The 13,744-nt window shown below is 39.8% G+C and overlaps 1 long non-coding RNA gene across 3 annotated transcripts in view; it reads right to left on the bottom strand.

Moving 5' to 3' along the window:
* Positions 1–11,699, bottom strand: part of LOC143441003 (uncharacterized) — an 85,317-nt gene extending 73,618 nt beyond the window's left edge. For 2 of the 3 annotated variants that reach the window (XR_013108266.1, XR_013108265.1), the window contains exon 1: positions 11,594–11,695. This is a non-coding gene — a long non-coding RNA (uncharacterized LOC143441003). Of the gene's footprint in view, positions 1–10,895; positions 10,955–11,593 lie in introns of all 3 variants that reach the window. The other variant, XR_013108267.1, reaches the window with a different exon arrangement.
* Positions 11,700–13,744: the final 2,045 nt, after the last annotated feature.

Raw genomic sequence — 13,744 nt, 5'->3', positions numbered from 1 at the left:
TATTTTAAGTATCCAGTCAAGAAAATGTATAGTTACTTCCTTTCTGAGAACTGTATGTGAAAAGCAGATTTTGGACTAAATTGTTTATTATATTTTGTGTTAAAGTCAGGCAGCATAGTGATCTCCTAAAGTTGGACAAACTACAATCAAAACTAAATACAAAAAATGAGAATCAGTATGAAAGGGAAAAATTCCTGGGTAATTGACTGATGTTGGAAGTCCTGATAGTTTTTCCTATCATGGTAGACAAATGTAAATACAGTTACATAATACCAGCATAGCTCACACTAAGTGAATCACTGTCTTCCCAAAAGGAACAAAAATATACAATTATTAGCTTCCCAGAAACTGGATACAATGTTAGCAAATTCGATAAAATATTACTTTGTAGGGGTGTTACTTGATATTTCAAATACAGAAGCTATTGCAAACGTTGTCTTTGGCCTTCAGCCCGTGGGGCTGGATACCGTCTATGCATCTGGCAAATTAATGAAAAACAGCAATGATTGAGGGTGTGGGGTGGGCTCCTGGGCTACCTGGGTACCTGGTCAGACATTCAGTGTTGATGTTTCTTTCTGTATAGGTCTCTGAGGACTGCTGCAACCAAGTACCACAGACCTTAAAACAGCAGAATGGACTGTCACAGCTCTGCAGGCTTGAAAACTCATCCCCACAGCTTAAGCAGAACTATGTTCTCTCTAAGGTCTGCCAGGGAGACTTTCCTCACTTCTCCCTGGCTTCTAGAAACATGGCGGCAGAAACCCAGTGTGCCTGCTGTACACATTCAGTGACCCTCTCCTCCCACTTCTGCATCTGTAAGTGGCCATCTTCTTAAAGGGACTTTAGTCACATGGGATGAGAAGCCTAGTCTATTAAGTATTACCTCTTCTTGAGAAAGCACATCTGTGAGGACTTCATTTCCACATTCAACTGTAGTTTCAACAATCAGTTTATGTGGCTCATAGGTTTCATAAAGAACAACGAAAGTCTACAGTATATCTTTTTATTCCTCTGCCCCTTCTTTCAAGCCTCCCTACGTCCTGGTCACCCCTCAGAATTCACATGTGACATGGGATACTAATTCTCCTATTTTTTTAGTTTTTTTTACCCACTCTGATCCTCTCTCAGGATACGGCCAACCTGAAGAGTGACTGAGATGCAAGGTGACACTTGGCCGAATACTTATCCAAAATTCTTGGGACCAGACATGTTTGTAATTTCAGGCATCTCTCGGATTTTGGAATATTTAATTTACATATACATAATAAATATATCTAGGAATTAAATCTCAATTTAAAAAAAACACAAGATTCCCTTACTTTAAAATGTACCTTATTCACGTAGCTTGAGGCTAATTTCAGGTTGATTTCTATGGTACCTAGGTTTCCACAGTGACCCGTCATTCCATGTGAGAGAAATGTGAAATTTTCTAGTTGTGGCATCTCATTAGTGCTTAAAATGTTTTAGGTTTTGAAGCATTTAAGGTATTTGTATATGTATGCATATATACGTGTATACGTGTGTGTGTGTGTATACAAGTATGTGTGTGTGTATACAAGCATGTATGTTATACATATGTGTATGTGTACATGTGTCACACATAGTCCAGAGAAGGACATCAAGTGTCCTGGTCGGTAACTGCTTTATTTCTTTGAGACTGGTTCTCTCACTAACCCTGGAGCTGAGCTGGTAACCAGAAATGCCCAGTGACACTCCTGACTCTGCCCACTACAGTACTGATGTTAAAGGTATGCAACTACTGCAGGCTTTCTATGTGGGTTCTAGGATCAAAGGAAGTTCCTTATACTTGCTGTGCAAGAGCTTTTATGAACTGTGTCATCTTTCCGGCCCCAAATTTTGTATTTTTTTAGGTTAGGAATGTTCAACTTAAACTTGCTTACAAGTATTAGGAGTTTTGGCAAAATTTGTAATTATTAAAGTTTCCTTAGAATTTTAATATATTAAAGTGATCATGATGGCAGTAAATGAAACCATTTCTAACAGGGTGAGGAGACCTTCCATACACACATCTCGCCCATTGCTGAGGGCAACCCCTTAGCTGAGCACAGTGAGGGACTGCGACATTGGACTGAGCTCCTTAATTAGTTTCAATAGTTCTATTATTGATTCTTAAGGAATTTTTATAGGATGACATCAGGTCTCTATTCTGACAGCTTGACTTCATCCTTCCAACTTGTGTATGGTCCTCCCTATCTCTCGGCTCTCTGTAAGATTCCCAAACTCTAGCCCACTGTAGAAATGACACTTCTACCCTGTTTGAGATATTTAATGAGCCAAGTTTCCAGTCTTTCACTACTGAGTTTCAGGCACATAAATTTGCCAAAAGGCTGCAAAATGATCATCTTTACAAGATGTTATCTGGCTAGCTGCTTGTTTTTTAAAAAATAACTAAATGCCAGTTACCCTGGTGAGAAAGTTCTCTCATAGCCATCTTTTTCTGAGAGGTTTCATAATAAAGGAGTGTTGGACCAGGTCAAGCTGAACGACTTCCAGGTCTTTAGCAGCTGTTAACAGCAACTAGCATTGAGCTTCGCACAGGCAATCGTTTAATATGTGTTTGCTGAGTTAAACTTACCTGAAAACAACAAACACTAAAAACCTACAATCACATGTCAAGAGACATTCTTTGAATAAATTACCCATGGATATTTATTTTGAAAGGTTGGCTTCCCCTCCCTACCTCTACACAAGCCATATAATTCATAAAAATAATATAAATAATCAGTTACACTAAATAAAACTTAAATTTGGAAGAGACCGACTCTGACACTTGGAACTATTAGTAAATACAGCCATCTAAGATCATTCCTCAACTTTAACAGGCTTCATCAAAGGGAAAGCTGGGAACACAAAGCCCCCACCCAAGACCTTCTGTACAGATCTGCAAACCTCAGCAGCCTGGACCAAACATAAAAGTTTCCTCGACAGATGATTTTGAATTTGAATATCACAGAATTTCCTCTCATTAGGCCACTTGATTATATATATATATATATATATATATATATATATATATATTCTATCAACATCAGAGTAACATTTTGCAGTGGGACTCTGTGGCTTCTACCAGAGGTCTATATTTTCCTCCTGTGCACATCTGTGGTCTCTCTTGCCAGGTCTCATGGCCCCAGGTATGTTATTTTCCTTTCAGGCATCTTAATTGGACCTTGCTGATGAAGAAAAAAAAGGGTCCACAGGGAACATGCAGTACAAAATAATATTTGTCTCTGATGTGGTAGAAATAGAAAATTACACAAACAATTTGGGAATTATAGGTTCATAGCCACTGGTGTAGAGTTATAGACCGTTTCTCACCCTCACTTATCTCCTGGTTCCCCGTTGTGCTTGAGCCAAATACCTGGTTTCTTTGCATGTTTCTCTGACTTCCACTGCCCGAGACTGAATGCTCAGGAATGCCAGCTGGGAGTGACACTGGCCAGGTTTGTGGTGAATACCTTTGAGGGCAATAATATATGTTTACATGTAACTCATAATTAATCGCCAAACTTCCTTTTGGAAAATAAAAACACATTTCAGGGTATATTTTACTGTCTGGGGGGCAAAAAAATGACAGGAAAAGACGAGAAGCAAGCAAAGGTGGGGGGAATGATTGAAAACATTTGACTTGGCTTGAAATAAAAGTACATATTTCACACATATTTTTAAAGCAACCCCAGAAGACAGCCTGACTTCGAACACACTGAACAGGAAGGCGTTTACTGTTGGAGTGCTTGCTGAACCCTTCCAAAACACACATTCATAATATCTCTGGGCTATTGAAAAAGAGCTGGGGTGAAAATATTTAATTTATATGTGCAATCTTGCTTCCTGTGTTATTCACCATCCCCAACACACACACACACACACACACACACACACACACACAGAGCCAATTGTGTTTTTCAACCCTTGTGAAAAATGATAGGAAATGGTTTTATCTCCCTCCCCCTTTTGTTGACCCAGCTATATGTTTTACCTCAATTTATAGCTCACCTGGCTTGAAGACCAAAGGGGGAAAAAAGGTAAAGATGGATGTTAAACACTTGTGGTTGCTGTGGAAAAAAAAAATCTGGGTAGAGGAAAAGCCAGCTGTGGTGTGCATATCAAGGGAATGAGGTGTAGAGCAGGGCTTGCCTTAGCCTTCAAAATGTGAGCATTCAGTAGCAGGCGTTCAAAACAGGTACAGGGAGGGGTAGAAAGGGAAAGAAAGAATTCTCTCAAAATCAGATGGGTGGCTGAAAACACTTGAACCCTATAAAGTTTCCAAAGAGCAGTGCTAGTTCCCTCCAGAGACATTTTAAAGTATTTTGAAGAGAAGGGGAGAAAAGATTTAAATAATTAAGATTCTAATCCAAGCAAAAGTTTTCCCCCCAAACTTTAACTAGGTTAGAGTGCTTCATAACTTGGCTTAACATGGAAGATATACCCTCCACATGAAATGAGTTCCAGGTGGCTCCACTTTCCATAGTATACCTGCCTCCTTGTTATGTTTTGATTTCTTGAGAAGGTGGAGTAGGAGTGATCAATAATAAGACATTTGAAAGACAACTTGAAGCCAAATGGAAACCCAGAAAGTTTGAAGTTCAGATTTCAAAACTCTTAAATCCAATCTAATGTTTCCAGAAAGTTGACCACACCCTATGGAAATCCACCTCAGGAAAGGCTTTGCAATTGAGTGGTTTGTTTTCAAAACTTAAGGAGAAGATCGATAAATACCTCAACTCTAGTAAGTATTTCAACATTGAGCCCACAGCTACAAAGCTGGGTTTCAAGCTTTCCTCCCACATGAGAACAACACTCTGAGCAGAACACTATCCTTAGGCATCCTCTCCGCCAACGGGGGCTTTAATGTCTGGGGAACTAGTTTGCGATGAACTTAAAGCAAGACAAGATGCCACCGTGGCATGGCCGTGCAGTCACTGACAAGCTTCAGAATGTGGCCCCAGTGTCTTACTAGCTCTCCCTCATGTCAACTTTTACATTTTCATTTGGGAAGTCTTCAAATGTTGTGCAGACACAGATGGACAGCATGTTGACCCAGGGCCATCTTGCAGGAGTATACATTACTAATTTTTATCCTTGCAACACATTATCACTGGGGATTCTCTCAGGACAGACCATGGGAAAGTGGATGGCTGATCCATTTTTAAGGTTGAACTGAGCAAATCGTCTGTTTTGCAGCTCAGTCCAAATTCCACTCCGGCCACCTGCAATCATGACTAAGACTGTTGTCTTGTCTGGTTCTCTGCCACTGTGTGATGAATCGGCTGTTCTGACCCGGCATCTCAGCCTAATGTGATGCTGGCACCATGTTCTTTCACCTTCACGTACATGTGCACACACCCACACAAACACATATAATACCCACATATATGCATACACTGATACACACACATATCAAATTGCTTTTGCCAAAACTACTTCATGTAGAAGGCAAGTTCCTCTCCAGTGCTCATTGTATAATTGGCAAAAAAGAAAAAGAAATGAGAAAAAATAATATAAAATTTTTTCATAATAAATGTGAATTATCCAACTAAAGTTCAGCTACTACAGACATCAAATGACTGCCAAACAGTGACAATAGAGACTGAGAATTTGGCAGTAGTGACTAATCCATGTGGGCTGGCAAGAGAGAAACTTAGTGGAGATGAGAATAAAAGAGAAAAGACACAAATGGAAAGAGAGCATCGAAAGGCAGCTCTTAGGTGCTGTTTCGTTGCCTGTGCGTTTCCCCAAAACATGGAACCAACTGTAGCGTTAGTCATATTTATTTTTTTGCACTTCTTTATCTTAGTAAGGGGAGCAGAAGTCTGTGCATGTCAGTGTACCTGTGTAAGTCATTGGGCAACTCGTAGGAGTTAGTTGATTCTCTTCACCACGTGGATCCTGTGGATCAAACTCAGGCCATCAGACCTGGTAGCAGGTGCCTTTACCCACTGAACCACCTTGCCAGCCCACAGTTACACTTCTTGTTTGTAGTCTCCATATGTGTGGATACTGTGTTTGGAACTGAAGTGTCTGAGAGGTAGTACAACCTTTTAGGAGCTGGGGTCAGGTGATAGTGGGGCTACTATGGCCAGCCTGTGACCAGTCTATCTAGACACCATGCCTCTCTCTCTTTCTTTTGTCTACTCCTCAGCTGACAGAAGGTGACCAGCTTTGTTCCATCCCATGTTCCCACCTTGATGTTGTGCTTTACCTCAGCTCTAAAACAATGAAGCCAAGTAACACCTTGGAATGCAAAAGAGAAGGAACTTCTACCTATCACAGATTTAAACATATCAGTTTACCTTGTAGTTGAGGCTGGACTGAGACCATGGTAGGCAGAACCTGACATTGACCTAGTTATGAATATCTCTTCTACTGAGACCTTATGTCTAAATGAAACCTCAAGGCTAAATGTTGATTTTTGTCAAATATTTTGTCACAGCACAGAACTCTAATGGCAGAGGACTGGGTGGACTGAGCACAGCCCATCCCACACATGTTTGACTCTTACCCGGTACTCCATTCTCAAAGATGAAAGTAAAGAGTGCATCTTTTGGAAGTATTGAAGGGAATCATTTGAATCCAACAAGATGCACTCTACATTTTGAGCTATTTGTGCAGTGAAATAAAACAGTTGATAATTCTAAGAAGTAGACTTTCTTACACAGCACATGCGAGGCACATAGATAAAGAAGAGGGGACAGCATCCTTGTGTGCTCATTTCAGCATTGAGCATGCTGGCTTAAACAATGTCAAAGTTGATATTCATGTTCTTCCACAAGCTACTACATGGGCTACATCTCGTAGTGTACAGGAAGCCACTTCTGAATGCCCAGAGACTCCTCTCTGTACCTCTCACGGTTTGAGGAATATCATGCCACAAGAAATGGAGCATTTAAATCTCCTGCTTGTGATCTGTTAGGAGAAAAGAATGACAGTGGGGCTGTAAGTTGTCTCCCTATAAGAGACGGCATACAGTCTATTACACAACGCAGACCACGACATCTCACAAGCTTTCCAGAATAGGATTTATTTCTAGTTACGTCTCGATAGCTTGGACTGGGACACAAGGCCAGACACAAAAGGATGCTGAAGGTAAAAATTTGATTTTTCAAATGTGTAGGAGAGACTAGCAGAAAAGGGAGGTTAGAAAAAATCTGAGAACTTGATCTGAGAACGTCTTAGCCGTAACTTCTGACACAAAATGAAGTAGTCTGAGTTGTGTGAAGAAACACAAGAGTGTAAAGTTACAATACTAAAATGACAAGTATGGAAGGAAACTACTCCAGAAACAGTGCATTACATCCTTCCAATATATATATATTTATATATATATATAAAACAGTTGAGAAGAGTCCCTAAGTTTATAAAGAAAAGAAAGTGCCTTGATGTGCTTTCTATTCCTGTGATAGAGATCATGGTCAGAATTAACTTGGGATCAAGGGGTTTCTGTCAGCTTATTCTTCCACATCACAGCCCATCACTGAGAGAAGCCATGGCTGGAAGTAGAGGCACCTTGTTTTCTTCTTAACCCAGCTATCTCTCAAATAATTGACCCTGGACTATTATATTTGTTTAACAAGTTGTAGGGACACAACAGCTATGCAGTATTACTCTATTATAATCCTCTAGAAGAATTTGGCTACCCCCCCCCCGTCAAAATCCCAATGATACTTGCATTTTAGTACTGACCTGGCAATCTGGACTCTAACTGTTTTCTCATGGTGTCTCCTGGACACTTTCCATGAACTGAATCCTCACTTTCTCTCTCCCCCTTTCCCCTGTGGAAGTCCTGCCCTATTCTCTCCCCTGCAGTCATTGGCTGATCAGCTACTTTATTGAGTAATCAGGGAATAATTGGAGAGCAATGTTTATATAACATTGAGGCAGGAGATTCTTAGAAAAAGAATTGCAAGATATGGGGGTACAGAAACCAGCATTTGAATAATACAAAGATAATAGGTACACAATGCACAAGAGTCAGGCACCAGAGTCAAGGCTGTGGGAGATGCTGCTCCCTGGCTTGCTTGTCTTGCTTGCTTTTCTTAGCTTGCTCTTCCTGGCTTGCTCAGTTTACTTCATTTTGTTCTGTTGCTTGTTTTGTTGGATGGTTTTTGTGTATTTGGGGAGGGATTGTTGTTTGTTTGTTTGTTTGTTTGTTTGAGATAGGGTCTCAGCTTTGGATGGTTTGGAACTTGCTATGTAGGCCAGATTGATCTCAAGTCATATACATTCTCCTTTTTCTGCCTTCCAAACACTGGGATTTAAGGCATGTTACTGGTGCCTACAGCCTGCTCTCTGAGCTTTTAATAAACCTAAGGACTACTTCCCAAGGTTGGCACTGCTCATGGTGCGTTGGAACCTTTCCATATCAATCATCAACCAATGGAATGTCCTCCAGTCTTACGTACATGCCAGCCTCATGGGTCACTTCCTTAGCTGTGTTACCCTTTTCTCAGATGACTCTAGGCTGTATCATGTTGGCAAAAATCAGAGCCTTAACTAATAAATGTTTCTATGAAAGTGGTTAACTAGCCGGGCAGTGGTGGCACACGCCTTTAATCCCAGCACTTGGGAGGCAGAGGCAGGCGGATTTCTGAGTTCGAGGCCAGCCTGGTCTACAGAGTGAGTGCCAGGACAGCCAGGGCTACACAGAGAAACCCTGTCTTGAAAAAACAAACAAAACAAAAACAAAAACAAAACGAAAGTGGTTAACTACTTTGGTGTGGTGGCACATGACTGTGATCTCAGAACTTGGAAGTTTAGAGTTGTGAGCTTAGAGACAGTTTAGATTATGCAAATTAGACTATCCTTAAAATACCTAGGGGAAAAGAAAGAGCATATGGTACTCATCTTTGTCTCAAACCATTGTCACTACATACTTAAACTAGAGTTTAATAAAAACTTAGAAGAAAACGGGGCGAAGGGGTGATATCATTTGATTTCTGTCACATTTAAAGCTACAGAAAATAATGCAGAGAGACCAGCAAACACAGCTTTAAAAAAATAAATACATAGACCACAAGAAGCACCTTCTATTTTTTTTTAACTTAAGAAAAGTAGCTGCCTAAAACATAACAAATCACAAGTTGACACTTCAATATGCCAAGAATTTCTACAAAGCAAAAGAAATAAGTGGACGATTTACCAAGGGGGGAAATGGATAAAATATATTTTAAAAGAATTTTTAAAATAGTATTCCAAGAAATGCAAACTAAAGTAAGATTTCTTGTAATTTTATTATTAAATGTTTTAAATATGTATTCCAAGTGCTATAAATAGCACTTTGAAGTAGGTAAGCCTGCAGACTGAAACGGAAAGGGGAAATCTCACACCCCTTCCACTTTGTTGTGTAGTCACATACTAAATTTCTTTGACTCTGTAGTTCCACAGCTAAGACATTATCCTAAGGGCACAGTCTGGCAGATAAAAGAATCACAGGGCTGAGGGTGTAACTAACTGGCTTACTAACTAGGATGTATAAGACCCTGAGCTCAATTTCCAAGACTGGATGGATATAAACAACTTTAGTTTTATTGATCAAAATAACAAGTGGCTTACCACAGTATGAGCCATGCAAAAGGCAAAGTGGCTATTTTGCAACAGGCCGAGATCTAAAGGCTGTGATGAATAGACGCCAACACGGTTCGTCTTTATGACAATCCTGTCAACTCTATTTTCTCAATTTTAGCAGTCAAGTACAGAGATTAAGCAAAAAAACAAAAAGCCAGACAAAAGAACTTTACTGGAGAGCCACAGAGCCCAATTTCAACTCTGGCAGTGTGACTATGTTCCTTCTCTGAAGGTCTCACAACCTGACTGTACAACAGACTGCTACCAGTATTAGAATAATCTTAAACAGTAATGATGTGATAATGGGTTTGTGCTGTGATTAGGAAAATATTAGAGATATAAAAATGCACATGCGACATTATTCCAACTTCTAACAAGCAAAATACAGATGAATGGAAAGTAAAATCAGTAGGAAATAATGTACAGGATAATCCTGGTCTACTTGGAAGCTAAGCTTTCTTTTCCATATTTTTATGGACTTTATAAAGTTCTAATAAAGATATGTCTCTTTTACAATCAGAAGACAATAATATATTCTCATATTTTTTAAAGACAAATAAAATATTGATAAAATATTTTGTAGCTATATGTACCAAAGTATAATCTAGGTAGAAAATTCTAGATGTATTTTAATGACTAGAGTCTTGCTTTGATATACTTTGTTATGCCCTGGCTTTCTAATTGCTTTCCTTGGTGTTTCTGGTTGATATGCCCCACACTGACAGCAGTGTGAAGGTTGAGGACTTAGATAAGTGGCATGATTATAGAAGTCCTTCCTTGTTCAGGTACCCAAAGTGTTGCCTCCAGCGTGATGTGCAGAGCCCAGCTGAAGACAGCCGTCAGGAGTTCGAAACTATATCAGTGCAACTAAAACCTTAAAGGCCAGGCTATTGAGAGAAAGATTTACGAGGAGAAAATTGGTCTTTTCTTCCTTTTAAGCTTTACTCTTGGCAAAGGTACTAAAACATTCCTTTCTATAGCCATTGCCCTGTTTCTTTTTAACCAGAACGTATTACTGTGCTAAGGAAGCAAACTGGCCCTTCAGTTTCTTCCGTGGAATTTGGATATAGTTTGAGCCTTGGAACCAGTTGAAAAATGTTGTTGTGTAAATGTGTGTTTCTTTGAAATCTGAAACCATTAATGACAAAGAAGCATCTGTATTTGTATACAAAAACCACCTCTCTTTACAGAAAACTGGATGCATTTTTATGTACACGATTCCGTTCCATCCTACAAACACCCCTTGACACTAAAAACAATTCAAGTACTTAGAACATGGAGAGAGCTTCAAAACAAGATTAATTATGACTTACCTATAAACAAAACCAGCCTGAAGTATTAAAGCTGTTCACATACCACAGAGTTTCAAAGGCTACAAGCCGACCACAAGGAACAAAGGCAGTGCATGAGTGTATGAGCACAGGAATCAGGATTGGGAGTGATTGCTATTTGGGATCAGGCTGAAAGATCTACCATAAGGCACTGGCAATGGTCAGATGATCCTCCCAGCCTGCTGGGGGAGATCTCAGATGTTCTGGGTCCAAACTATTCTATCTTTTCCCAGTGTCTCTACATCTCTGTCCTTGTCAAACTTCACATCCTCTGAAAACAGTACTCTAGCTAGGTGTGGTGGCTTATTCCTGTAATGGCAGATTTGATAGGTTGAGACAGGAGGATTGCCTGTATTACTGCATGAATACCAGGCCCATTCTACAGAATGAGACCTGATCTCAAGGAAAAAACAATAAGGAAGAAACAAGCAAAGAAATACCCTCTGCCTCCAAAACCCACAATAAGAGATTAAAATCCACCAACCAGATTGGGGTGGGAGTGGGGGTTGGGGAAACTGTCTTTCAAGTGACTTTACCATCTAGAGGCTCCCTATCTCCTCAAACCAAGACCAATATAAGAACTTTAATTTTAACTTCACACTGGATTTTGAATAAAAAAAAAATGACTCTTAAAAAAGCAAGTAAGGCGGTCAAAGAGAGAAAAATAACAGAATTCTCACCTTACTGGTGGGGCTGTACTCTGATCTCCAGAATGTTTCTAGTTAGTGGAGTATAAAGTCCTGTCTACCACTAAGGCTCTCCACAGCTTGGCTCTTCACTTCTTTCCCAAATCAAGCTACTACTGACACAATTCCCAGAAAGCATTCTGCTAGCCTTTGATCATTGCTCTGGATAGGCACTTCCCTTCCCTCCAAACAATCATTAGGAACTAACCAGCTGAGCCAGGAGAGTCACTTCCAGCACCTGGTGGCTTTATTGAGCAGCTACTATGTGTTGCCAGGTATTCTAAGTGCTTACCGTGTGACCTTATGAGAGAGAGTCTAAACACCTTTCTGTTCTCTTCCTATTGCTACCATTCCTGTCATTGAAAAACCAACAAACGACAGCGACAACAGAAGTTGAAAATGACCATTTTCTCCAACATCCACTTCACATTAATCTGGGATGTTGTTTTGTTTGGTCCTCGATCGTATCCAGTTCATAATTGTTAGAGGTTACTGTTATACCATGTCCTGAAATGTCCTTGAAAAGGCAAAAATATTCTTTCTGGAATAGACAATAAGAATTAGGTAGGAGGAGATGAAATAAATATTCAAATAAAATGCTGAGCTGGCCTCCTGAGTTATAGAAATTGGACAAAGTGTCCTGCAGGACAACCTTTGGACCATCAACCCACTAGACATAGGAAAATGTCTGCACAGAATCCTTGCAAACAGCCCAGCTGATCCAAATTGGTTTCCTGGACCTGATCCTAAAGAGTTTAATGGAGCACTGCAAAGAAAATAAATAAAATTCGAATAATTTGACAAGTACATTGAGTTTAACCTATCTTAAATGTTGTCTTTTTAAAATACTGTTTTTATTATTTTTATTCAACATACACACACACACAACAGGGTGTATGTGTGAGTGTGTGTGTGTGTGTGTGTTGATACAAGTATGTGCATCACTGTGGAGGTGCCTGTGGAGGCCAAAGGTCAACACCTTTGAGGCTGGAGTTATAAGAAGTTGTGAACTATCTTATGTGGTTGCTGGGAACAAAAGCTGGGTTCTCAGCCTCTGGAAGGGCAGAAAATCCTCTTAACTGCTGAACCATCATTCTGCTCTTAAATGTGGTCTTTCTTTTTTTTAACCAATAAACCTGAACAACTTTGATTATCATTTTAAAAATACATTTTAGAAAAACGTTTACTAGAGGAACTTGGATAACGAAAACATGGCATATATATAAAGATTTATACATCCATGAAAATAATGGGTTATGTTGTTGGTGCAAATAGAGCTCATATATTAAGTGAAATGAACCTCAGGAAGACAAATATTGTAGGGTTTCTCTCAGCTGTGGACACTGGATTACACATAGACTCATAAACCACTTACATGAATGGTGTGAAAGCAAAAAAGGAGACTGGAGGAAACTAGTGAGAGGAGGGGAGGGAGGAGGGGGAAGAGGGGAGAGGTAGAAAGGGGAGGAAGAGAGGAAATGGGGGAGGAGAGGGGGAAGAGAGGGAGGAGAAGGAAGGGGAGGAGGAGGACGAGGGGGAGGGGAAAGGGGGCAGAAAGGAGGTTTTGGAGACTAAATATAGGCAAGCTACATGATACACTTGGGAAAAAAAAGTCTTTTTGAAACAACACTGTAGAATGAATAGACACCATCCAAAGGTCTGGGTAAAAGAAATTGCAATTTCTTAAGAAATACCTGTAAAATCTGTGACTAGAAACTTTTGGGATGTGTATCAAATAGAACAGGTTGTGTTCTATTCAGTTAGAAAGTGGTAAAAATATATATATATATCTAGAGTTTTTAGCACAAAATACAGTGGGGATAGTTGGGTGGGTTCATTTCCACGTCTATACATGTTAATTCCTTGCAGTATCTTAAGAAAAGAACAACAAATTTTTTTCCTGGATGTCTTAAAGGCAGACTAATCACTGAGTGAGTGACTCTTAGGGGCTTCTTTGAGTCGTATTATCCTGTTGGGATATGGTTATTGTCTCCGTGTTATATTTAATTGGTTTCTTAGTACAAAGTCCTTGTAGACCTCCTGTTTGAGACTTCAGGAATAAAATCCTGACTTTAGCTCACACCACCATCTGCCTAACAGGATGCGTTTTTGTTTTTTTGTTTTGTTTTGTTTTGTTTTGTTTTT

This window comes from Arvicanthis niloticus, chromosome 30 (assembly GCF_011762505.2).
Source record: "Arvicanthis niloticus isolate mArvNil1 chromosome 30, mArvNil1.pat.X, whole genome shotgun sequence".
Taxonomy (NCBI): Eukaryota; Metazoa; Chordata; class Mammalia; order Rodentia; family Muridae; genus Arvicanthis; species Arvicanthis niloticus.
This window is presented reverse-complemented; position numbering and strand designations above follow the sequence as displayed.